The sequence below is a fragment of the Macrobrachium rosenbergii genome, chromosome 12, assembly GCF_040412425.1.
Source record: "Macrobrachium rosenbergii isolate ZJJX-2024 chromosome 12, ASM4041242v1, whole genome shotgun sequence".
Taxonomy (NCBI): Eukaryota; Metazoa; Arthropoda; class Malacostraca; order Decapoda; family Palaemonidae; genus Macrobrachium; species Macrobrachium rosenbergii.
The window spans coordinates 8,565,501-8,593,000 of NC_089752.1; the positions used below are offsets into that span (position 1 = coordinate 8,565,501).

At 36.2% G+C, this 27,500-nt stretch overlaps 1 long non-coding RNA gene across 6 annotated transcripts in view; it reads left to right on the plus strand.

Annotated features, from left to right (window-relative positions):
- Positions 1-27,500, plus strand: part of LOC136844375 (uncharacterized) — a 382,772-nt gene that overhangs the window by 207,694 nt on the left and 147,578 nt on the right. The window lies entirely within an intron of this gene.

Here is a 27,500-nt window from a genome sequence, read left to right on the forward strand (position 1 = left end):
TGGAAAGCAGGGGTAATTATTGGACACCTCCATTTCATTGTGTGCTATTTGTTTTTCACTATTATTTCGTATTTTATTAAAATCGCTTTGCCCTAGCGCTGATGCTTGCTTTTCACGTCAGTTATAATTGATAGTTTGTAGTTTGTGACTGACTTGTTTTATAAATGATAATAGGCTCTGAAAATACAAAAAAAAAAAACTATAAATTAATCTATTGATGCTTTTTATCTATTTCCCTTTAATTACCTGGTACGTGGCGACAGTTCATGAATCACTTTTGCCCAGTACAGTATTTTAGCTAAACAAAATGTCCAGAGGTAGCTTCACGCCACATCTCTCTTGCACAAGGATTGTCTTCCAGAAGCTGTAGCCTTATCCAGACTTAAAAGAATTAAATTGGTGATTGAAGATTAAAGAGAGATTGCGGAAAGACTTACATTTATCAAATGAGCTGTATAAGCTATAGGATGATTTCAGAATGAAAACTACAAATTGGCCACTCTTAGAAAATCATATTAACAAAAATAGTTGAAGTCTCTCCGTTAATATTCCTTTTTTTTAAGTTTATCTCTAGAAGTTTCTATTCTCTGAATTTTTTCTTCCTTTGGAAAGAAATTGGAATAATAACGTAAAAATTAACTCTATAATAACGATGCAATAACGAGTGGTTAAAGGTAAACAAACGACGACTTTGGGGAACGGCGGGGGAGGGGGGTGTACTGTAGCTCTGACGTTCCCTGAGGGATGTGATATGTGATACCTATTAGTCCAGTTTAGAGAGAAGCTGGAACGCTATCCCTCAGCGCCATCTATTGCAAGCCTTCTTAATTAGGACTAAATCCCTTTCGCTTCTGTGCATTTGCATGACATCTCATCTTCCACCTGCATTTTTCCTTCATTTTTCTTTCCGTGCGTTTCTTATTTCGGCAGAGGATGTGAGTCTCGATATTCCTGGCATGTCAGATGATACACGAGGTTGCAAAGAGAGGGAAAAAACAATGCATTGTTTTGGTAATAATGATATGCAGATCATATGCTTTGTCTTCATATTTTTTCTGGCATTCCTTTTTTCGTAAGTGTCATTCGTTTTGGAGATTTCCATCAAGTTACTTCAGTGATTTGTTTTGGAGATTTCCATCAAGTTACTTCAGTGATTTGTTTTGGAGATTTGCATAAAGTTACTTCAGTGATTTGTTTTGGAGATTTGCATCAAGTTACTTCAGTTATTTGTTCTGGAGATCTCCATCAAGTTACTTCAGTGATTTGTTTTGGAGATCTCCATCAAGTTACTTCAGTGATTTGTTTTGGAGATTTCCATCAAGTTACTTCAATGATTTGTTTTGGAGATTTCCATCAAGTTACTCAAGTGATTTGTATTGGAGATTTCCATCAAGTTACTTCAGTGATTTGTTTTGGAGATTTCCATCAAGTTACTTCAGTGATTTGTTTTGGAGATTTCCGTCAAGTTACTTCAGTGATTTGTTTTAAGTAATTTGTTTTGGAGATTTCCATCAAGTTACGTCAGTGATTTGTTGTGGAGATTTCCATCAAGTTACTTAAGTGATTTGTTTTGGAGATTTCCATCAAGTTACTTCAGTGATTTGTTTTGAGGATTTCCGTCAAGTTACTTCAGTGATTTGTTTTGGAGATTTCCATTAAGTTACTTCAGTGATCTGTTTTGGAGATTTCCATCAAGTTAGAAGTGATTTATTTTGGAGACTTCCATCAAGTTACCTCAGTGATTTGTTTTGGAGATTTCCATCAAGTTACTTCAGTGATTTGTTTTGGAGATTTCCATCAAGTCACTTCAGTGATTTGTTTTGGAGATTTCCATCAAGTTACTCAAGTGATTTGTTTTGGAGATTTCCATCGAGTTACTTCAGTGATTTGTTTTGGAGATTTCCATCAAGTTACTTCAGTGATTTGTTTTGGAGATTTCCATCAAGTTACTTAAGTAATTTGTTTTGGAGATTTCCATCAAGTTACTTCAGTGATTTGTGGAGATTTCCATCAAGTTACGTGAGTGATTTCTTTTGGAGATTTCCATCAAGTTAGAAGTGATTTATTTTGGAGATTTCCATCAAGTTACTTCAGTGATTTGTTTTGGAGATTTCCATCAAGTTACTTCAGTGATTTGTTCTGGAGATTTCCATCAAGTTACTTCAGTGACTTGTTTTGGAGTTTTCCATCAAGTTACTTCAGTGATTTGTTTTGGAGATTTCCATCAAGTTACTTCAGTGATTTGTTTTGGAGATTTCCATCAAGTTACTTAAGTGATTTGTTTTGGAGATTTCCATCAAGTTACTTCAATGATTTGTTTTGGAGATTTCCATCAAGTTACTTAAGTAATTTGTTTTGGAGATTTCCATCAAGTTACTTCAGTGATTTGTGGAGATTTCCATCAAGTTACGTGAGTGATTTGTTCTGGAGATTTCCATCAAGTTAGAAGTGATTTATTTTGGAGATTTCCATCAAGTTACTTAAGTGATTTGTTTTGGAGATTTCCATCAAGTTACTTCAGTGATTTGTTTTGGAGATTTCCATCAAGTTACTTCAGTGATTTGGAGATTTCCATCAAGTTACTTCAGTGATTTATTTTGGAGATTTCCATCAAGTTACTTCAGTGATTTGTTTTGGAGATTTCCATCAAGTTACTTCAGTGATTTGTTGTGGGGATCTCCATCAAGTTACTTCAGTGATTTGTTTTGGAGATTTCCATCAAGTTACTTCAGTGATTTGTTTTGGAGATTTCCATCAAGTTACTTCAGTGATTTATTTTGGAGATTTCCATCAAGTTACTTCAGTGATTTGTTTTGGAGATTTCCATCAAGTTACTTCAGTGATTTGTTGTGGGGATCTCCATCAAGTTACTTCAGTGATTTGTTTTGGAGATTTCCATCAAGTTACTTCAGTATTTTGTTTTGGAGATTTCCATCAAGTTACTTCAGTGATGTGTTTTGGAGATTTCCATCAAGTCACTTCAGTGGTGAGGAAGGCATCATTGTGCCACGCTTAGTAAATATTACCAGAATAAATGGAACTGCAATTGACATCTATCGTTAAACCAAAGTCCACGAGCGAGGTAATCAACTGGACAGCGGCAAAAGCAACATTTCCACGCCAAATAAAGCATCGAGGAAAACCGAGGGTGTTAGGAACGCTATTTGCAGTCCGCTTTCCTATAAAAAAAAGAGTTACCAACAGCTTTGTTTCTCTTTCTGTTTTGTTCTAGATTTATCTGAATTTTTAGACGCTGTTCATAGATGTGAATCGGAAAACCCGTATTAAGAAGAAGGTAGTAATAAAGAATAGATAGAAAAAAAAAAACATTGCATGCTAGAGTGGGTACCCGATGTATTTCTCGCACACAACATTGTATTTATAGGTGTAAGAGTTCCGTGCCAAAATAGCATTCCAAATTATGCAACAATACGTTTTTACAACTTTCCATATCCCAAAAATAATCTTTTTTTATATGCGGTTCAGACGAATCCCTTGTTAGTCTTCTGTAAAAGAAAACTATTGTGCCGGCGTTGTCTGTCCGTCCGCACTTTTTTCTGTCCGCACTTTTGCTGTCCGCCCCCAGATCTTAAAAACTTCTGATGCTAGAGGGCTGCAAAGTGGTGTGTTGATCATCCACCCTCCAGTCATCAAACATATCAAATTGCAGCCTTCTAGCCTCAGTAGTTTTTATTTTACTTAAGGTTAAAGTTAGCCATAATCGTGCTTCTGGCAACAATATAGGATAGGCCACCACCGGGCTGTGGTTTAAGTTTCATTATACCGAGACCACCGAAAGATAGATCTATTTTTGGTTGCCTTGATTATACGCTGTAGCGGCTGTACAGAAAACTCGATTGCTCCGAAGTTTTTACCCGTTTTTAACGTTACGAAGCACTTGAATATATCATGAAGAATAGGGAGGGTTGAAAGACAAAGCTTTTCCGCAGTATCAGAAAATAGAAGAGTTGCTAATTATAAGCCCGTGGGAAGCTGAGGATATGAGCGCCTGATTAGGGCGGTCAGAACGTTTCTGCCAGCAACTCTGTCAACCTCCCTTTGAAAAGTTTTTCAAGAGTGAAGTATCAATTAAATGCACCAGAAAGCTCTTCAGACAGCAAGTCCATTCTCATTTGGGAGAACTAGAGTCAAAACGTTGTTCTTTTTAAAAGCGAAAACTAAAGTTTCAACATAAATGACCCTTTTACCAAATGGTTACATTTCAAGTAAAAACTTCAGTTGAGATAAACAGCACCTCGGAGATTATATTACCATAATTCTTGTTTGCACGGCTATTCCGAAAAGGTCATGAATTTATAACGACCCTTGAATATTCCTGCTTGTGTTTTGGGCTTATTTCCATTGGGATACACAAGACTATATATGCTTTAATCGCCTTATATCAACTGTTGGTGTGGGTTTATGCTTTATGCTGTCATGTTTTTTCTTGTCATTGTCTATATATATATATATATATATATATATATATATATATATATATATATATATATATATATATATAATATATATATATATAATATATATATATATATACTTATATATATATTTATATATATACATATGTACATATATATATATATATATATATATATATATATATATATATATATATATATATATACATACATATATATGTACATATATATACATGTATATATATATATATATATATATATATATATATATATATATATATAAATAAATAAATCTATATATATGAAAGAGATGTGGTATAATATTCTTATCTGAAACTTGGTAACGGAAATAATATGTTTTAAAATGACAAAAGCTCCATGCACATTCAAAATACCCACGATGAAATATGTATGCGCTTCAACATTCTTAAATCTTTGATATGCAGCATAAAAAAAAAAATTGTCTCTCATTCAAAGCAGTATTCAAAATGCCACATTAAATTTCCTGCTGCAGATAACGGCTGATCAGGTCTCTCACAATGGCACATTATTCCCCCATAGGGGAAAAAAAACCCATCCAAATCCTTTCCCATCCAATGAGGCGAAGGACTCAAAGCCAAAACCCCATATCCGCGGCAAAGAAATAGAAAATTAAATCCTCACTTTTACCAGGCTATGGAAATTAATTTAACGAGCGACTTACACTCCGGAATTAGCGGCGTCATTTTGCAGGGTTTAAAAACGATCAAAAAAAGGCTTGTAATTAGATGATTCTTATGAGATGGCAGTAAAGATTGGGAGGAAAAAATTCATATCAGCTCTATTCCAATTAGCCGGCGTCGGAGGTTCGCGTAAGGCTGCCCCTGGAAATTAGGTCCCCGAAATTTTGTTTCGGTTTCATTGTTTTCGCTCTGTTTGAGTCGCTTTCCACATTCCTCGCTTTCTCTCGATCCCCTTTACTGTCTGTTTAATTTTACCTGCCTTTGGATTTAGTTTTGCTTACATTTTATTCGTCAGTCTTTAATATGAAGAAGCTGTTTCAGTGGGCATAGTCAATCACTTCCTGTGAGAGGAGGAATTTTGGAACTCGGGCTAAAGGAATGTATGGGTGGGCAGGTTTTTAAAAAGTGCATCGTGACAAACCATGGTTCTAGGTGAAAGCAAATAAGAATATCATTTTAATTTAATTAAATAGTTTATGTCATAACAAAACCACACACACATTATATATATACACATATATACATATATGTGTATATATATATATATATTATATATATATGCTTGTCCTCCTCGGAGGAGATGGCTCTTGAAAGTCTAGAGAGTAGGTTTATCAGTCACTCCAAGCCTCTCCCTCTGCTGTTCTTCAAACTCTCTTACTTATACCTGCCTGGAATCATTACTAACCAACTCTCAAAACATTGAACGTATCTTTAAAGAGCTGTCAGCAAGATATATTCACGCTCCATACCTCGAATAGAATTATGAGAAAATACCTAATTACTGGCTGAGGTCAGTACCAGAACTTTTGAAGTTTAAAGCAGTTGGCATTTGAATTCCGATCTGGCTAGTTGAAGAAAAATTGTGGTTTTTATATGTTATCTATGCAGATTCTACAAAACTGATTAGTCTGTCATGCCAAGGACTGATTTTACGCTGCCATGTCTTGGGAACCCATCAATTATTTTCTGGATACTCGCTAATAGACTGACTGACAAAAGTTTCTTATTCTCAAAAAAAAAAAAAAAAAATTATGGAATACGTAAATAAATGACTCTCCTAAAACGGATGATTTGACTGCTTAGCATTCCTCCTTGAGGAACGGAGTTTCATATAAAATCTCGCGGCGTGAATAAAAAAAAAAAAATCGAGAGACTGGTTTAGGTCGACAACTGCTTAAGATCCCGAAAGTGTTTCCGAACAACATTATTTCCCACTCTCGTTCGACAAAGAATAAAACTGTTTCACCATTTTTCAAGACCGTTTGTTGGGGACCATCGGTTTTATTGTGCATTTGGGTATAGAAATAAATCCCTGGGTTTCATGGGTGAGTTTTGAAGCAGTGCACAATCAGTTGTAGCAGCAGAACAACAACATTAACAATGGTTGTTAGTTGAAAAATGAAGCGTTCGTGGTCTTCTACCAGTGGTTGCTCCTTTACTCTATTCCAGGCTCAAAATGATTTTTATATGTGAGGTTGGAGTGATGGACCGAAGTGATATTTCCTTTTAATTCCAATATTTGAAAGCAGCAGGAGTAGTAGTAGTTGTAATATAAGTACCATCAGTCGTAGTAGTAGAACCTTTTCGAAGTTTTCCTAACATGGCCTCCATTGAATCAGAGAGAGAGAGAGAGAGAGAGAGAGAGAGAGAGAGAGAGAGAGAGAGAGAGAGAGAGAGAGAGAGAGATTCAATAAATCATGACGCGGACTGTTTACTCCCTGACCCCCAAGCATATTGAACCAGTGAAACCTTGCTTTTGAAGCAAATTTATTAATGATACCAAACGCATTATTTTGCTTACAGATATCTGAAAAATATTATGAGCTAGATATAAGTCTGGCACGCAGCCCATCCGAAAAACATGCAAGTCCAAACTGATTACATGAAACCTGTCGGTGTGATTAGTAGTGGGAACATCCCCTTTCACCATCTGAGATTTTGCCAAGCTTCAGCAAAATACGTAGTTGGGTAAATTGAATGTTGCTGGCTGATTGTAGTGCTTTTCGAACTCACTCTAAGATGCAAAACCCAAAGAAATAGTCTAATTCGTTTAAATTCCCTCTAGTATTGCGTTAGCAGTTATTCAGGTACCTTTGACTTCCTCGGTAATTCTATTTTGTTTTTATTTGAAGGTCAGAAATGCAGAGAGTAAATGAAATCGGGATTATCAAAAATGCAGAGTAAGTGAAATCGGGATTAACAGAATTTATGCCTACTTAGTTCCTTTGTCGTATTAGTGATAAGATAAAGGAGTGAATTCTTTTAAGAAACCAAATTTTGCATTGATTATGAATACGGTTGGGAATTTTATCTTTCCTCTATTAACTAAATAATAAAAATTCCGGGCGGCCAGATACACGCCGTCCTCTTCCTAGAAGTTGAATAGCTAACTTCCATCAGTGTAATAAATTCCATTAATTCTCCAAATTCCCCAAAGGGAAACGAAGGGAGGACGAGCCTTATAAACTACGATTAATACACTGCTGACTACAAATGTCTCCATAATTTAAGATATTCGTAATAGATATTGATAAACCGAAAATCAATGACGGAAGAGAGTGAATCACAGGGCAAGGATTAGGGTTATCTTGGGAGGGGGCGGGGGTGGCACGTGCGACCCTCGTAAATACGCTTAATTCAATACTCTCGTACCATCTATTGGCAGAGGGGAATTGCTTCGGTAATATCAAATATTAGCCGGCTCTCTCTCTCTCTCTCTCTCTCTCTCTCTCTCTCTCTCTCTCTCTCTCTCTCTCTCTCTCTCTGTCCGTGTATATCCCTGTTCCAGCCATTATCAAATGTATTGCTTCGAATCTCTCTCTCTCTCTCTCTCTCTCTCTCTCTCTCTCTCTCTCTCTCTCTCTCTCTCTCTCTGTATATCCATGTTCCAGCCATTATCAAATTATTACTTCGAATCTCTCTCTCTCTCTCTCTCTCTCTCTCTCTCTCTCTCTCTCTCTCTCTCTCTCTCTCTCTCTCTCTCTGTGTTCCAGCCATTATCAAATGTATTACTTCGAATCTCTCTCTCTCTGTTCCAGCCATTATCAAATGTATTACTTCGAATCTCTCTCTCTCTCTCTCTCTCTCTCTCTCTCTCTCTCTCTGTTCCAGCCATTATCAAATGTATTACTTCGAATCTCTCTCTCTCTCTCTCTCTCTCTCTCTCTCTCTCTCTCTCTCTCTCTCTCTCCCGCTGACTTATCAGTGTGTTAATTAAAGTTCGCTTTGTGTCCCTAGCTTTATCAGATATTCGGGGTATCAGTCTCTTCCCAATTTTTCTCTAATAGAGTGAATTTGATGACGAAAGAAAATAAATGCTTTCAGTATTTCTGTAATTGTAACATGGTCAGAATGTTTCAGTTGGTTTGTCTGATGTCAACAACAACAACATCAACAACAACAGCAGTAATAATAATAATAATAATAATAATAATAATAATAATAATAATAATAATAATAATAATAAGCCGAAAAACCCTTTACTTCTCGATTTCCTCACACTTTTTGAGTGCACTTACTTTTGTGAACATTGAATCTATGCAGGAAGTCTACGAAGCAACTCCAACCTCTCTGATGGAATTCGAACCCATATAATATGTTGGGTTGAAGTGAGTCTGCCGTAAACCTCACCACTGAAAAAAGGATTTAAGCTAGTTCAGTTTCCTATTTACATGTATCTTTTGAATTCAGATATATTATAAGAGAACTTACAAGAACCGGACTTATTTTAATCTGACGTGTTCGATTTTCCTGATATGTTTCCCTTTCGGATTCAGTGTTTGCCGGAGTAAGTGTATCCTAAAAATACGAGGACATGGAGAAATTAAGAGGTTCCCGTTAGCTTTAATAGTAAAAATAATATATATATATATATATATAAATATATAAATATGTATATATATATATATATATATATATATATATATATATATATATATATATATATATATATATATATATATATATATATATATATATATAAAACGTGAATGTTTCTGATGAGTTCGATAATAATGATAATGCTTAGGTCGAAACGTATCGTTATGAAAAAAACTTGGATCACCTCAATATATATGTTTCTCTCAACATTTCTTTCGTTTATGGGCGGTAACATATCATGTCTTCGGAAAGTTTCACAGTTATGATTAGCAGATTTTCATTATTATGAGGTTAACAAGTTGATGCTGTTGACGAAGAGAGGGAGAGAGAGAGAGAGAATTACAAGTGTCCATGAAGTTTCCAAAAACATTTGAAATTGCAACCCACCGGCGGTAAACTTATTTCTGTGCATACCGTGAAAGGCGTCACCTGGAGATCGCACACTGCGTAATGTCGTAATGTGGAACAGGATCTGTGTAAGCTCTGTTAAACTGGATTAACAAGGGGACTCCTCTGCAACGTGCCCCAGCAGGCAGAGCGAAAGCATTCTATTCTCGTGTGCTGTTTCACTGATCTCTTGGATATCTGTCGAAAGCTAGATTTTCATAATCAAGCGCCGCGTGATGGATCCGATGGAAGAAGTTGTACTTTGTCGCTTTTCCTCTCGTTGTGTGCTATTACAAACAAATGTTTTATTATAATTTAGTTAATAATACCATCAGGTTAAAAAATTCTCACGCATATAAAGATCCAAACATAACTCTCCCTCGTGACGTCGCTGCTTCGTAAATCGATTTTTTGCTAGTTACTTAACCTGTGTTTGAGGAATATTTTCTTATTTTTATGTAAGATTCTTCATGCCATTTTTTCCCTTTGATGAATGAGAAGCAGCTGGTAGTAATAGAGATCCGGAGCTAACTGTTAAGTTGTAGAAATGAAGAGCAAGAGCCCTTGCTAGCATAAGGCCAGCTTAATGTATAAAAACAGTAAGAAGTGTAATGAGCCGAGTATGATACAATATTGTAGGTAAACAAAGGTTTTATCGACAACATTCCACCACATGTTTCATTTTACAGTGATCAAATTTTGCCTGTTGATTTTAGGGACATGATAATATCTACTGTTAATTTTGCTTTTCAGAATATCACATAGTTGAAACAAAAACAGTAAATACCATAAATGTTGATACTCAAAAGCAAATTAAGATGGAGTAAACTTTAGAGGCGAGGCTCTAGTCTCAGTCAATATCAAGAAATTTATTGTTCTAATGATAATGAAACAAACTTCTCAGGAAAAGAAAAACACTAACCTGAAGAGGAGATTATCGTTTTGTGGTGTCTGTAGCGTCCTACAAAACCAAGAGGGAGGTAGAATGGAAATACACTCCAAAGAGGAGCATTGAGGATCATCCACGTCTGGTCTCACCACCATCTGCACTAACCCCATAATGAACATGTAGTCAACACCTGTTCTACAACTTCATTTGACTCAAGGTCTGAATCACTTTTACTTTCATATTACGTCGGGAACGTTATCGCTATCTCCCGACGTAGTTGCACAGGCCTAAAGGTTCGTGTATGCCCTTGAAATACAAAAGTATCTAGAGCTTTGTGCACCAGGAACATAAAGCGAAAATCGCGTGCAAAACAGACACGGTAGTCAAGCTGGATACAGCACTCCGAGCAATTGGTTGGATGCAGTCGCACACTCAGTGGTTTTGTCACCTCCTAGTTGTCATCTCGTAGAAATCCCCTACTCCAACTATAGCTCATGGCTTTGAGAGATGCCAAACTCGACGAAATGATCTTCTGACTTGGGAAGGGGGTGGGAGGTGGGTTATGGGACTCCCAGAAGAGACCCTATAAATATTCGAAAACATATCTATACGGATGAATAGAGAGACTCCCACAGATACCGTATTGTCCTTGTCAGCGCGTCTAAGAGTAAGATTGCAGATTCACTTTGTCAGTTTGTCTTGTACCCGGGGGCTTAGGCCTGCCCATCGGGCAACACTGCATTGCTTTCCATTGAAAGTTTGAATAAAACCATAGCACAAGAGAAAATATATTTTGCTGCTTTTTAAATAAAAACTTCTGTCACGAACTTTATTTGTAAGATGACTTTATACACCTAAGCAAATAAAATGCCCATACAACATACGGACAAACACACACATAATATATATACAGTATGTATATATATATATATATATATATATATATATATATATATATATATGTGTGTGTGTGTATATTATATATAATATATAGTAAACATTTTTTACACTGTGACTGTTTTCTTTCACACCCATTATGTAAATACACCTCGCCGCAGATCCTCTTAACTGTTCAAGAGGAGCATAAAGCTGAATGACGAACGCAGCTTAAAAACGCCCCAATAATCCTGTTCTCCTTACCTATTCACGGCTCTTCAAAACACAATTCAGGGTGACGTCGAAAACGCCCCTGAATATTTCATATGTTTTCGTGGAGGCCGGAATAAAGAAGAAGAAGAAGAAGAAGAAGAAGAAGAAGAAGAGAAGGAGGAGGAGGAAGACGAAGAAAGGAGAAAATTGTATAGGGCCACCCAAGTTCCACCCTTTTTACAGACTTTTTTAATGGCTTATCGATTCTTCCCTCGTGGCGGAGAAGGAGTGACTGATCATCACACAAGTGACTGAATAATAAAAGGAACAAAAACCTGCACAACATTAAATTGTTAAGCCGCCTTCCTTCACAGCGAGTACCCAGAAAAAAACAACACGAGGCGACAAGAGGCTCCATCCGATTTTAGTACCGGAGGTGTAGAGAGATCTATAGCTACAATTGTTAGTGGCAGTGGAAGGTGATTTATTTCTCATATATTTTTTTTAGTAACTGCTCATATATTTTCTTCAAATGTCTTTGTGTTTAATCTTTTCACTATCAACTTTTTTTAGACTTATTTGATCCTTCATTCTCTTGGCATTTCATTGCAATGAAAGAAGAAATTGACTGATAAATCTCCTTGCCAGCATGCTGTTGTATCTTGCCGTTGTTACTGATGCTGCTTGTCTTTACAGAGATATAAATATTAGTCACGTTGTTGAAGAGATAACAAACTTGCAAGGATCCTGAACTTATTCACATCAGTGTCCTCTGCACTACAATAAATCTTATCGTAAGACTAGTAAACAAAATGCCTTCGCATTACTTTCGACATTTCCCCCTCTAGGTTGGGACACAGGAGACATTTTAATCAACGTGTCAAAGACCTTAGATTTAAAGTACACACTTTATGTATGTATATATATATATATATATATATATATATATATATATATATATATATATATATATATATATATATATATATATGTATATGTATATATATACACATTGTGTGTGTGTGTGTGTGCGTTAACTTACCAAGTAAGTTCGCTTGACAAGTATCTCCGATGGAAAGCAGTAAAACCTACTTCAACTGCTGAATCGTGGGTCTAAACCCAATATAGAAAACGTTCACTTTAGCTGTTTCGTACATCTACACATGAGTGTTAAAACCTCCTACACACACGCACACACACGCACACATACACATACACACTGAATTTGTGCCATTAACTTGTTAACTTGTGTCTTGTATGCAGTCTCGCGTGTCCTGGATATTGAGGCCATTCCCTTCCTTTACCACTTGAAGCTCATCTATCCAGTATTTTTTGGATCTTTTTCTCCTCCATTCATACCTTCCGAGGTAAGTATTTACCAACCCGTCAGCCTTCATCCTTTCCACATGACTATCTCACATGACAAGAATAAGACCCTTCCTTTCACATGTGCTAAATCTTTGCCTCTAGGACATATAACCTGGTGACTATCACCTGATGTCTCATCACTTCAGTTCCTCTTATGCCACATTTGTGACATACGGTTATCTCAACAGCTTTAATGTTTTTTTTTCCATTTATATTTAATATCGATACTCCACTTCATTGTAGAGGAAAGTTAGCTGTACAATCCTTTTGTAAATTCCCACTTTTGCTTCCATAGGTACGCCAAGTCTCTTCCCATTGTTTACATCATACCTCCCTTCATTTCATTCTTCACCTATTCTGTGACTCACAGTTCCCAAGTCCTTAATAACCTACATCGCTCCATCTTCTTGGTTTAAATTTGCCCTCATAACCTGTACTGCCAGCTTTCCCCAACTAAAGGCATTTTCAGATTCTTTCCTTTGCTTCTATGACTTCTCTTGACTATCTCCAGTCTGTATGGTATCATCTGTAGACAGTCATTCCGCACTCCGTTCACAACATTGATGGGCCTTTCTCTGATTTTTCGCATCGCTCCATTCATAGACATTATGAAACAGTTACGGAGACTTAAGGCACCTTTGTCTCAGACCCACTTTCGCAACAAACCAGTCACTTTCCCATCTACATATTCTTATACGTTTCGCTTTCATCATAAGAGATTTTAATATCTGTCAGGAGCTCATCTTCTGTACCATAAATTCTCAGGGATTGGCCCACTGTCTATATCATCAACGCACACCCATACATGTATGTTAGTCTGTGTGTGTATGTGTGTGTGCATTTGTGCTTTGTGTTCACAGTGTTATTATTTAGGAAATTCATGTAAGTAGTAAAAGTAACTGCCATGTTATCAAATATGAATAGATGAAACTAGAGGAATAAGAAGTATACGAGTATTAAAGAACAAGTGGAGTTACTGGCAGTATCCCTAGGAAAGTCCTGGACTTTCAGCAAGGATGGAAATCTCTGTCGTTTTTCAGTAATGAAATCTTGTTGCTAACAATGAAGTAAAACAGGAGAATTGGCAAACAGTATGCAGAATACGAGTTATCAAGACACAAAACATAAATAAGACGCCAAGCAAAAACAAAAATAAAATACTGCTTCCACATAGTTCAACTTTGCAAACAGCAATAATAATACTTGCAGATATCGACATTTACTACAGGTCTGCATTGCACAGTCTTATTAAGGATAATTCTGTATTGCTTTTAGGATCGTTATCGTATTTTTTTTTCAAAGTCCTGTAATCTTTACTGAAAAAAAAAAATATTATTAAATATGCTGTAGACGTAGCACGAAAACTATCTTTTAGGAGTTCGCACACGCATCCTGATGTTCCTGATCCTAAAATGGGTCCTTAGGGAAGAATCGCGATATCCCTAAGCTTTAAGAGGGTCCTTTGGTGGAATCCTGATGTCCCCACACCTGGAAGTGGTCCTTGGGGGTGGCAAGTATTTCCCAAAAGCACTTTCTAAAGCTAGGGGACTGTGGTTCTCAATTAGCTTGTCTGCCGTAACAGTTGATGGTGGAATTAAAGACTCTCCAGCGGTTAGTTGCCAATACAGATTAATAAAGTATACAAGTTGGAGAATATGATCCTTTTTTTTTTCAATTAACTGTAACAATTAATCGAAACAGATTCCTAAAACTGAGTCGATGCGGAATTAGCTGAAATAGTTCCTTGAGTCTGAAGTTGCCGTACATGGAAATTTTATAAGGCTTAAAATATGTGGATATATTCTAACCTGTCTGCATAAGTGAGGTCCTGGCCGAAAAGAACAATAGGCCATTTTATCAAATTCATATTTACGTTGGAAATACTAGCCGATTTCTGGCAATACTAAAATAAACTAGATAATCTTGGACGTTTGTATGATTCGTCCGGTTTCCTTGCCGCATGTGTTTTATGTTTTGATGAAAGTTAGCTAATTTGATAGGTAATTCGAAAGGCTAGGAGTACTGTAATGGATGTTATCTTGAATCTTTGTTTTAAAATGCAATATTCTTGGTTTTCATTTAGTCTTTTGACAGTAGGTACTTAGAAGTTACGAGTTTCTTGCAGTTTGATTAAGAAAATAAATTTTTAAAGTGATTTGTCACTAAGGGTGAAAGGCTATCAGTGTATGTGTGTGTATGCGTATATGTGTGTATATATATACATGTTTATATGTATATAGCCTATATATATGTTATATATGTGTGTATGTGTGAATAATACAGATGACTAGGATATAGAATTACTGAAATTATGAAATTATATAAATTAAAGTGTAAAACAAAGTAAAGCAATGATGTAATGAAAATATTATTATATTATGTAGCATTAGTTATGATAAGAAATAAATCCGTTGGGTAAACTCCTCGGCGTAATTTAAATGCATAAATAGTGGAAAAAAAATGAACATTCCACAGGAAAAAGAATTGCTGAAAGAAAAGTAAGCCATAAAGTAACGCTGAAAAAGAACCAGTAAAGGTGGAATAAAGGGGGAAGGAATTTTTCATAAAAGTTCGTCCAAAAGATAAAGGAAAAAGGGCAGAGAGAGAGAGAGAGAGTAATTTTCATTCCATTTCCTATCTTTTTATCCTTTTTATTTTCCTCCAGTTTGGTTATCACGTTTACATACCCTTCAGAGTGAACATGTGTGTAACTTAGTATATACATTGTGGTACTAATAGAATCCTTCTTTAGTTTCTCAAATAATCTAATAGAATTTCTTCTGAGTCATATATTTTCCCCAGTTTACCCCATCCGGTAGACTAGCACCCATCTTTCATGACTCTTTGGGTCAGCTTTTAAGGAAAATGAACGCTGTCAGTCTTGGACTGTCACCATGTTATACCATGTCTGTGAGACAGTTCTTTATATATACGGCCCTTAATTCTAGGATCTGTTTCTCTTTCCCATATGCAGTATGAATTTTCAAGTTACTAGTATTCTCGTATCTTCTCTTATCAGCAACTTCTACAATGTTTACGTATTTGCTCTTTACCACAATCCAAATATCGACTATTCTATACTTGACTGTCTTTTGGAAAGGATTAGCATGGCTCAGGAACAGGATTCAAAAGCTTCATTCGTTATTTCTGGAGACTGTAATGCAAAGCATAGCGAGTGGCTAAATTCAAATTCCACTGGTCAACATGGTCGGTCTGCTCTTGAGTTCGGTGTATCCTCTGATTCTGTCCAGCTAATTGAGGAACCTATGCATGTTTCTCGTAATAGGCCTCATATTCCCAGATGTTCCAGCTATTGTGAAGTCCAAGGTCTGTGAATATATAGGCACTTCTGATCGTTGTGCCATTGAGATGGACATATCTGTCAGTCAGTATATTCCTAACGCCGGCATTGAAAAAACGGTCTGGCTGAAATCTAGTCAATTGGGATCGCATTATTGAAGCTTGTCAGGCACTTAATATTTCAGATCCTATAGGCCTATTAGATCCTGAGCCCAAGAAGAAGTGAAATGAAATGCTGATGGCTATTTTAGTAAGAAATGGCCCTAGAAAGGTCATCAAATTTATGACAAATGACCATCCGTCGTTTGATAATACATGTAGACGAGCCTACCATGACAAATAGACCAAATTCAGCGGATGGAGACTAAATCGTTCAAATGAAAATTACACCATTTTTGTCGAGTCTTGAAGGAATTACTCAGCCTCATCTGTGGTGGACCAAATTGGCATCATCTGTCTTAGGGTTAGGCTCGTCTTCCATTCCACCACTACTGACAGATGATGATTGTAGATTGGTTACTGGACCTAGGGAAAAGGCTGAACAGCTTCATCGAGCCTTTGAAGCTAAGCAGTCAGCTGAGGATGTCCCTCTCCCTGATACTTGTCATCCTGAACCTGTTCTTACAAACTTTGCATTTCGCTCAAGGGATGTTAAGAAAATTTTGGATAATCTTGGTATATATTCCGCGCACACAAACCTTCATACATAAGGTTACGTACCACTTTTCATGCCGTTTTTCATTTACCGTTATGGTTGCTGTTGCTAATAATTGCTTGGGTCCAGTGATTAAATTGCTCTCATGTTCCACCAGTATCTTAGTATCTTTATCCTGGCGTTTCCTTGGCTTAATGTTTCTTCTTTCATTGTGCTTTGCCTTATTTTTTCTTTGCTTCTATGGTTATTCCTCCCCCTCTTATCCACATTTTTATGGTTTTATTCATCTTTTGATCTCTCTCAGTCTCTTCATATTTTGATGCATTTCGAAGTACATTCACATTACATTTTCTATCCAGTTTAAACTTATTTCCCTAATCCTTTCTTAGAACATCCCACGCTCTTCGGACTGACCATTTTCTCTCTGTCACATATATCAATCTTTTTATTTTTACTTCCATCAATTTTCCTCGCAAAGGGATTCTGGGAAAGATACGAAACAATACGGCCATTGTCAAAATGACAAATGCTCCAATTCATTCGAGTCAATTAACTTCTATCGTTTAGAATTGCTAGGACGTCGTGCATTGCAGTCTCATCAATACATCTCAGTTATATAAAAGATGCTATTTGTTGTCACGGATGCGTTAGTCCTAAATAGTCCACTTGGCAAATACTTCACTAACCATTTTTTCAAACGTAGAAAAGGATATGTATTAAAAAAAAAACACCGTTATAAAAACTATAAGAATGAAACAGAGAGAGAGAGAGAGAGAGAGAGAGAGAGAGAGAGAGAGAGAGAGAGAGAGAGAGAGAGAGAGAGAGAGAGACTTACTGTCACATACTTTTACGAGTTTAGCCGACCTAAACAATTGTTATCTGGGAAAACAGAAGTAGAAATTTTAAGCAATAAAAATGGGAGAAGGGAATGGTGGCAATAACAGTCGGGGACGAGAAATATAGTGACAACAGAATGAGGGAAAAAATACATGAAGGTGGAGGCTTTCTATCGAGGCGGAGGGATTTTCAGTCTATAGTCTGGAAAGGTTTATTTTTGAACTTAATTGGACTTTAGTCACGTTCGCTGGTAAATACCTGTCACGCATTATTTCTTGGTATAAGTTAAATAACCTAACTGAACCTCAGTATACGTGAAGTTTATGACCATGGAAGGAATTTCTTTCCCCTTTTAACCATGAAGAAAATGAGAACTGAAGTTTTTAGAGCTTTCGTCATTTTTCAGAAATTGTGGCCCTTTGGGAGCGCATAAAGGATTATGTTTATATATATATATATATATATATATATATATATATATATATATATATATATATATATATATATATATTATATTATATTATATATATATATATATATATATATTATATATATATATATATATATATATATATATATATATATATATATATATATATATATATATATATATATATATATATACATACACATTTCGGATGATGATGCGTGTTTATTGTTTATTGAGAAGACAATTCTCTTCCCTCTCATAACTCGTCTGTCCATCAAGGCTGAAACTTTGTAAGAAAAGATGAAATGTATAGCTATGGTGTTCTATTTATTAGCCAGTGCAGGCAACTGTTTTAGCCATTTAATTCATGACAAACATCAGGGCTACATTAGGTTGACAATGAAATTATAATGCAATACAAAATTCGACACAAAAAAGTTCAAATTAACTAAGAAATTGTATTAATTTAGACAGATCAGGGGATCTTCCATGATGCTTCACCCAACTGGGTCTGCAGGCCCGGCAACGTCATTTTTTTCCCGCGAAAGAGAAGAACATAGAGTGAAGACACTAAGATATGAAGAATAGGCTGCTTCACATGACGCTCACTGTTTCAGCGCTCAGAAACTGCACATACCCATGCTCCTGGCATTTTCAGTCTCTGACAAGGTCATTTTCAGAAGATTTTTTTGTCATGCACACCCACAAAATACTGATTTAAGGCCCCAATGTTGAGATGGCTTTCAAGTCACAACCTCTGAGTGGTCATTGTGTGTCTAAAATAACTCATATTAAGAGGCCTGCATGTATATACTGAACATATAAAATTTGTACTCCATGTAGTTTCTTGATTCCTTGGAACTCCTAGGGATGGCATTGTTCCGCATTACAAGGGCAGCTACCAAATAGTACCAGCTGAAGACTTATTCATTGTTACCCCATCGGGGATAAACTTCCATAGGTTGTCTGCATGGACAACCCAGAACTGAGTGAGAGAGCAAGTGAGCTAGCCAGCAAGAGTAGCTTTACAAATGTCATCATGTTAAGGATGCAGTAGCAGCGTTATGTAATTTCATTAGATAGATACGTTTTTTAGCATGTGTAGATCTCCACCCAACCATACTGACACATGTCTGCCACAGTATAGACACCTGATGCACTTCAGTTGCAATTCATGGATTAAAAATTAAACATTCAATGACACTAAGCTGGTATCTCCCCCATGATGATGAACGCCACTGACCCTAGGGGTTCCAAGGGATTGATGTCATTTACATATTTCAGTGACTGGAAAAGACATGAAAGTCTTCCAGTGTAGCTTACATAAGTCACATGATGAATACCCTGAGGATACGACTCGAAGCCCATCACTACAACAGGGCCATGCACCAGCATTTTGTGGATGTGCATGACAAAGCTTCCTCTGAATGCCCTGAACAGAGACGCTGACGCCGTTCCCCGGGAGGGAACAATTTCTTTGACTATCTCATCTTTGTAGGTCATTGTCATCATGCTGCGGTGGTAAAGGATTATTTTGTCGCCTCTTGTGACATCTCTGAAGTCTTATCATCGCTAAGTTATTCTCCTTGTGATCTTCTAAACAGTGTTTTTAACAAAGCCATTGTCTAAAAGGGCGGCTCCCTCTAGTTCCATACAGGTAGCGGCCCATGTTGCTGTGGGAAAGGGCATGGCAAAAGTAGGTGATCTTGGGAACTTTAGGCTATGAATGCAGCACTTTCCAGCGCCTTTGAGGAAATAGACAGGATTAGTGGACTTCGTATGGACGGACAGTAGCATCCATATCTTCGTTATAAAGGAAGCTGGTCTTTTTTTTTTTTTTTTACACTTCCCATTGGTAAGTGTTGACCAGATTTGCTTCAAGGCACACCTGAGTCAGTTAAGGTTGCGTTCATTCTCAACCTTCAAGAGTGTGTCGTCGACATTCTGGCCGCAGATAAGGGTGGATACGATGTCGTCGACATACCAGTAGCAGATAAGGGTGGATACGATGTCGTCGACATACCAGTAGCAGATAAGGGTGGATACGATGTCGTCGACATACCAGTAGCAGATAAGGGTGGATACGATGTCGTCGACATACCAGTAGCAGATAAGGGTGGATACGATGTCGTCGACATACCAGTAGCAGATAAGGGTGGATACGATGTCGTCGACATACCAGTAGCAGGTAAGGGTGGATACGACGTTGTCGACATACTAGTAGCAGATAAGAGTGGATACGATGTCGTCGACATACCAGTAGCAGATAAGGGTGGATAGGATGTTGTCGACATACTAGTAGCCCTCTCTGTCATGCAACCCAGGGAGTTTCGCAAAGAGGAATCTCAGAAGAGAGAACATTGCGATGCCAATATAAATGTGTATACAGAGCAAACAAACTCATTCAAAAAGACATATTGAGGATCGAAAAGACAAAACCTTCATGAAACTCCTTTGAAGTAGAAAAGACGTTTATGTACATTTTATATATATATATATATATATATATATATATATATATATATATATATATATATATATATATATATATATATATATATTTCACAGATATTGAGTAAATGTGTATGGTAGCCTTTAAATTTTCTTCATTAACTTACAATGATTTTAATGTAGGCATTATGTTGACGTAAAGGTACAAGCGTGTAATATCCCTCCCATCTTTTAATAAAAATAAATTTCCTTTTTCCTCTGTCGTACAAAAATGTGCCGGCAAAAAGGAAGTGCGCGAGTATATTAACGAAGAGGTTCGTGAGGGGGAAAAAAGGTTCATTGAGGCAAAATTCAAACGTAAAATGAAAGGTGACAGAGAAGGTATTCGAGGGGGAGAGTCCGGAAGTTAAGGAGAAAGCAAGAGAGAAACAACGTCTGACTGAAGAAAAGTTTTGGGAAGGACCTGAAAAGTAAATTTCTCGGGAGTCGAAGAAAATGTGTCAGGAGGAGGAAGAGAACGCAGATCGAAATGTTGGAGTAAAAGGTTTGGTGTTCGGCCAGAAATAGTGAAGTTAAATATACGCAGTTTTCGGGGCGCGGCTGAATTCTCGGGGAGTGAGGCGAACACCTAGGACATTACGGGTATTAATGGAACTTAGTTTAAGGATACAAAAATTTAGAAGCACTTACGTTTGTGTGTGTATAATATATATATATATATATATATATATATATATATATATATATATATATATATATATATAATATATATATATATATAATATATATAAAATTTATATATATATATATATATATATATATATATATATATATATATATATATATATATATATATATATATATATATATATATATATATGCACACGCATTGTAAATTTAGACGGCCTGTCCTTTTTCTTCAAGACGACCTCAGTCACTGTTTTCGAAAGTTCTTTTTCACATGACATGTTCTTTATACTGAAGGACTCGCCTTTATTTTGTGTTTCCTGTATTATTTGACTACGGTCTTTTCAATGTGCAGGTTTGAAATTATTTTGAAAGTGACAGTTACAGAACTCGATTATATCCATTTATAAGTATATTATATATATGATGCATCTATATAATTATATATATATGTATATATATATATATATATATATATATATATATGAGTATATATATTTATTTATTTATTTGTTTATACAAAACATACATACAATTAGAGATGGATATAAAATTTTTGTTGAAGGTAAATGATAACTTACAATGAATATTTCAGCCAACTTGCTTTATTCATAAAACCAAATTATATATATATATATATATATATATATATATATATATATATATATATATATATATATATATATATATATACACACAATTAGATGAATATAAAATTTTCGTTGAAGGCAAATGATAATCTACAGTGAATATTTTAACCAAGTTGCTATACCTAAATCATCTGCATATGTAGAGAACTCTCTCTCTCTCTCTCTCTCTCTCTCTCTCTCTCTCTCTGCCTGCGCTGTACTTGACGGTGTGCATTTCTTCTCTTTAACAAATTTCAAGGTAACAGAAACTTGGTGGTGGCTCCAACAGTGAGAATCAAGTACCAAGAGCGTCACCCTAGACGCGCAGGCCTTGAATTACGGCACTCGCCTCGTCTTTGAGGAGTAAAGAAAGGCCTCATTTGCGGATTTCATAGTATGCGAAATTTTAGTGGCTATCCTAAACCCCTTCGCCGAGAATTCCTTTGGGTTGGTGAGGTTGATGCAAAGAAATACGGCAACCCATGTTTGTTGTTGTTATTATTATTATTATTATTTTTTTTTATTATTATTATTATTATCCAAACTGGTCAGTCTTTCTTGTAGACCGAACTCAAGGGTACGAACTTGTATGGAAAACTTTGAAGAAATTCCTCATGTAAAAAAAAAAGAAGAAAAGGGAGGTGAACTGTTTATGACAAATATAATAATAATCAAAGACTGAATGCGTGTAACTAATAATAGCCAACAATTAATAAGGCTGAACTTATATATTTTATAGAGCAATTGAATTAATTAATGAAATGATTTCAGTTCTGCTGAAGTATGCCCTCTGTTAAGTAACTCAAACCCAAAACTATGAATGGTCTTATACACTGACTAAAGCGCCGATTTAGGTTTGCAGCATTGGTTTTAAGGTCGGAAGGCTAATAAATGGGGCATCTGACCTGACCTAATCTGACCTAGCAACCACAAACAGCAGCACAAATAGTTAAGCGAAGCATTTAAAAGGAGGGGATGCTGAGCGTCCCCCGCTGCCCATAGATAAAGTGCAGCGCAAAGGCAGCAGCCAAATAACGTTAAGCACAAAATGTAGTGGAAAAATACGAATAGGTATCACAAAGCATTTCTCATGGATGAAACTAATGCGTGAAGTAAAGTACCAATAAAAGACCAGTAAATGTCCGAGAATAAAAGCACGGTTACCTGTATCAGTAGATAAAATATAAAGAAAATTTACTAATTTAAAATGACATACAGTATAAATTAAATGCGTACTTTGCAGCATTAGCAACCATTTGGAAAGGAGGCTGAGGATAGAATACTTTTTGGACACATACATGGCGAATAATCCATAATTCATAGTCTAATGATACTCCCATATCACAGTACTAATCGGAATAAGACGCTAGCTCTTAAACTTCAATATTCAAACTTTCGACAATGACTCAGAGAGGGAATTTCAGTACAAAAATAAAATTTTTTGATAGCGCTCTCTGAAAATTTTACGTCTGTGAATTTTAGCTTCGAATCGTCTTTTCAAAGATAATTCGTTGTCTTAATAGAAAATGTAATAAGAATGTTGTGAATAGCTGGCAATTCTAAGAAAGATTTTGTTTCAAATACGTATTCATTTCGATGAAAAATACAAACTAATAGTCAGCAGTTTTCCTTAGTTTTTGGGGACAATTCCTATCCGGATTTTCGAAGATGGAATCTGCTGGTAAAATATAATGGTGTGTCGTAAACAAAATCTTGAAGATATTCCACTATTGAGATATGACGGAGTAACAAGCAAATGGAAGTTTTGTCAGCTTCTAGAGGTGGCATACATATGGAACCGTGTTCATTTATTCAGATCTCAAGGGAAATAAATCGTTCTTAGAAAAATAGAAAAATGTGTTGTTATTCACTCTGACTCAACGAAACTCGTGAAGCATATGTGGCGTCGATGGTGCGGGTATGAAGTACATACACACACACACGTATATGCGTGAGTGCGTGTGTGTGTGTGTGGCAACAAACGTTGTGTTTATATCATCAGTCTAGGATAACGTTTAGGGAAGTGTCTTTTACTTAAGACTGAAGAATTTTCGAAAACCAACAGAGCTGCGAAAGTGTATGAATTGTCTTCCTCTTTCAAATCCAGCTTGAGGATTTATCTCCAGACATTGTGTGACAAAAGACTACGTGTTTTTATCAAGTTCTGGAAAAGGAATAGAATGAAAATATCTTAATAGCAGGGGGGAGAGAGAGAGAGAGAGGCGGGAGATCTATTACGTAAAGATTTGAAGGACAGGACAATTACCATAACATTTGGAAGGTGCTCCGACCATATTTCCTGTTATTGTCTTATAACAGTGACACACTGCATGAATAATATGAAAGGGAAGGAAAGGATAAAAAAAACTGAAAATTCAACTGCGCATGATTCCAGCACTTAATTGTGCCACCCGAGAAGCACTTCCTTCAGAAACAGTTACATAACCAGTATAGATTATCAGCATTTCCCAGGGAATATCTTCTCACACTCCAAAAGTAACATTTTCGCCATTTCGCTGATAGATATCCATTTGCGATGAATGCTCTCTGGACGGAAACCAGCAGATGGTATCCATCCGACGTGACGATATCAATCAAACGTCACAGATATGAAGAAATGTTTGTAGAAATGAAATATTTTAGGAAATCAAGTGGTGTGAAAAAACAATGACACTGCAAGAACTCGTGGATGATTTATGACATACTTACAGTCAATATTTTCTTGTTCTAAAAAAGTGTTTGGAAAAAAGTGTCGATGAAGAGGTGACGTTATGCAAAAAGATTTCTTTTAGGACGAGTGTCTCTGTCAGGCTTTGGCTCGTGGAAGTACTTTATATCAGTGATTAAAAAAAAAGGTTCTCTCTCTCTCTCTCTCTCTCTCTCTCTCTCTCTCTCTCTCTCTCCTTCCTCAGTTTGTTTCAAACCCGTTGTTGTTTTACAAATTGATGATATCAGTATACATATGAATTATATATATATATATATATATATATATATATTATTATTGTGTATGGGTGGGTGGGTGTATTATAAAAATATAAAGTTAATTAGATTATTCTCTGTAATTTTGCAACAATGTAGGCTTTCGTAGTTTCAACACCATTAGTACGCCTGCTTTAAGTCCTTTCTCGTGTATACTTAGAGGAAGGTCATATCTAATGGTAGAAAAACAAACGAAAAGCGCTTATAAGAAAACAACTCTCTAATTCTTGGAGAGAAGAGAGATTAATCACCGAACGACAAGGCTACGACTTGAATCCTTCAGAAGAAATAAATAAAAGACCTCGCGAAATCCATTTTTCATTTCCGTCTGCGACACGGAATAGAGGCTCTTTCACGCTGATCTCCTCCTCCTCCTCCTCCTCCTCCTCCTCCTCTTCTTCTTCTTCTTCTTCTTCTTCTTCTTCATTTGAGGCTTGATACATGTTTTGGCATAAAATCCATAACCTTTCATCACAGTGGTCGATCTAGAGATGTATTATGCTGTCAACTTTAAGGACACGTAAAGGAAAATAAGATGGAAAGTAGGTGAAATACGGCGAAAACCCATCTCGACGATGGTCTTCAGTGCTTTCTTCGTATACAAACGCAGTGTAGTAAATATATATATATATATATATATATATATATATATATATATATATATATAGAGCCTATCTGAAATATAAATTACTGATCAAGTTGAGATTAATTTGGCCGAAAGGTGGGAGATAATGTTCCAAGTTTCACACACACTATTGGCCGCTTTGGACTTTCTTAACAATAAGAATTTTTAGAGTTACCTTTCTGAAAATTAGCACATCACCTGATGGAGTGAGATCTCTTAGTGGACCTTTTTATACTTTAGAAAATATTGTTTGTTATCGTTCCATTGCGTCTTAAATGTATTATTATTATTATTATTATTATTATTATTATTATTATTATTATTATTATTATTAGATGAAACCTATTCATATGGAACAAGCCCACAGGGGCCATTGACTTGAAATTCAAGCTTGCACAGAATATGGCATTCATTAGGAAGAATTAAGAGGAAGTAAAGTGAAATACAGAAAGAAGAGATCCCACTTATCAAAGAAGAAAAAATAATAATAAATAAATAGATAGAAAAAAGTATCGAAATGCAAGAAGAATAGTATTAGGGCAGTAATGCATTGCATTTTTGCTTGAACTTCTGAAGTTCCTATTGCACGACATCCTCTGGGATTGAACTTCTGAAGTTCCTATTGCACGACATCCTCTGGGAGGCTGTTCCACAGTCCAGTGGTGTGAGGAATAAAGGACCTCTGGAACTGAGAAGTTCGACAGCGAGGCTAAACATTTACTGCATATTGGTGCTGCCGTTCAACGAGTCTGGTTGCTCTCTGCAGATAAAGGGGATCAGGGATTGTTAATGTGAAAGATCTCTGTCGAAATACAACTTACGAAAAATTGACAAACAAGAGACCATCCGTCGAAGGTCCAAGTCATAACTGCTACTATTAGGAAACGGAAACCTACCACCATGTTTATAGTAATATATCACCCTTTAAATCTTCATATTTTCATAGAACTAGGACAGGTGGAGTAGTGACAACCCTACCTAAAAAAAATGTTTGGTCGATTTTGAAAAACGACCAATTTGGCTAATTATGCATCATGGCGTAATTACGCAATAATTGCCTACTTAACTGCATGGCATCCAAATGAGGGAACCATCAGGCTGAATCGATGCATATTTTCTGTTAGTTTATAAGAAAACTCCCTTTAGTTTGTAACAGTTACGTCGAAAACTACTTTTACTTCAAAGGCACTGACCGTGCGTCGGATAACTTCACATTACCTGATGAAATGGCTCATTTAGAAACATAAATAATATATGAAGCAACGGCTAGTATATCCAGTTTGAAGAGAAAGATATGAATATGTTAAATATTCATTATTAGTTTTCACGTTGGCTTATACCAGACGATCCAAATGACTAAGAAATATAACCGTACACTGAATAGAGGATGGCGTTTGATCTCTGCATTGGGGATTCCCAAGGAATAATAAGTAATTTGTGATAAAAGACTCATGAACCACTCAACGGAGAAATATGATAGAATATTCTGAAATAAATGTGCACTCCATTTATCTGTGATATGCTGCTGATAATTTTTCCATAATCTGGGCTATAACTTCCTATATGCCTACCACAAAAAGCTGACTTACCACTGCTGGCAGTAAGTTTGGGTCCCCCGAACTGATACTTGCGTCAGAACATGAAAACAGCCGCTGACAAGGGAACAGCAGTGCTGTTGGTGAAGCCAGTAGAACCTTAATATAAGTTGAAGATTTACAATCACTTGCAAGCAAATGACGCATAGATTCAAGTTCCATAATGAATCACTACTGCAGGCAAACCAGTGTATGCAGTATACTGTATATGCAGTATGTTTACCGTATAGAAAGCTTTCCAAGACTTTTGTAGTGCTTCTAAAATCTTCTGTATTCCAGAGAATTGTGGTGTGGTGCTTTGAAATATTTTCAGTTCTCAAGGGACCTGTTTGTGTCAGTGGGTGACTCAAGTTTTGTTTACTTTTCTTAGTATGCATATCACTATGTCATCGTCCGTTTAAAAAGTAATTTTTTTTTATTTTACTGACGTACCAAACCAAGATTTACTCCCGTAGAACCATTGGGTCATGCAGTGCATTTCGAGGTCCCGGCCATAAACACATAACGAGTTTAAATAAAGGCCTAACACGTCATAACGA